Here is a 1,070-nt window from a genome sequence, read left to right on the forward strand (position 1 = left end):
GCTCACCACAGGGCTTTCGAAGACGCACAGTTGTGGAAGAAGCTTCATTGTGTAAGAGTCTGGGCAAAGTGGGGGCTTAAGTCCAGGCAGCTGGCTTGCCAAGTCGTTGTAGTCCAAGCCCTGTGCTCAGCCAGCAGCATAAGCCCAGTTGGGCCACTCGTTAAAGTTCAAATAGAAATGTGCCATGTGTGGTGCACCTCTCCACTTTTGCACCTCTTTAGAAAAGGGACGAGGGAAGAGATTACTCAAAGCCTCTTGTCCGAAGACCTGCAAAACAGGGGGGCTCTCTTTTCAGACGGAAGTTTGGTTGTTTTAACTGAAGAGAGAAAACGCCTGCAGAACAACAGAGGTCAGAGATTAGTCCCCAGGGTTGTTAGAGCTCGGATCAAATGCAGTGCTAGGCAAGTATGGCCCACACTGCCTCCAGTAATCTGCAGGGCGCCCTCCATGGTTGCTAAATAAAGGTCTTCATCCCGGTGGTACAGCCTGCACAGCACGGAGCTTGCTGTGGGGCAGAAGTTACGGGCCTGTGGTGATAGTTACTATGATTCTCTTAACTGAACGGGTGCAATGACAGGACGGCACCTGCCTTGGTTTATTTCTCAAGCAGAAAATGGGAAATGAACTCTGATGACTTATACACCAAGAGAATATTTTCCCAGAACATTTGTAGAAAGTACCTATTCTCATATTTCAAGATATATAGCTTACATCCTGGGCAGGAAACTCAGAAATATTTAGTCGAAAATCATCAACACCTGGGTAACAGACCCAAAGAACTGAAAGCCGGGTACGATATGTTCGTGACAGCATTACTCACAATGGCCACAAGGCGGCAGCAGCCCAAGTGCTTATCCGCACATGAATGGAGAAACACAGTAAGGTTTGGTCTTAATATGGGAGGAAATTCTGACATCCTCCAAGGTGGACGAACCTGAGGACTTCAGGCTGAGAGAAAGATCCAGGTACACGATGCACATCCGTGGCTCCCTGAGCCTCTTGAGAGTTATCAGCAGAGACAATGCCGCCGTCCAGAGTCTGAGTCTGCCTAAGCCACGTGGACGCCCTGC

This window comes from Condylura cristata, unplaced genomic scaffold (genome assembly GCF_000260355.1).
Source record: "Condylura cristata isolate star-nosed mole 26May11 unplaced genomic scaffold, ConCri1.0 scaffold00048, whole genome shotgun sequence".
NCBI lineage: Eukaryota > Metazoa > Chordata > Mammalia > Eulipotyphla > Talpidae > Condylura > Condylura cristata.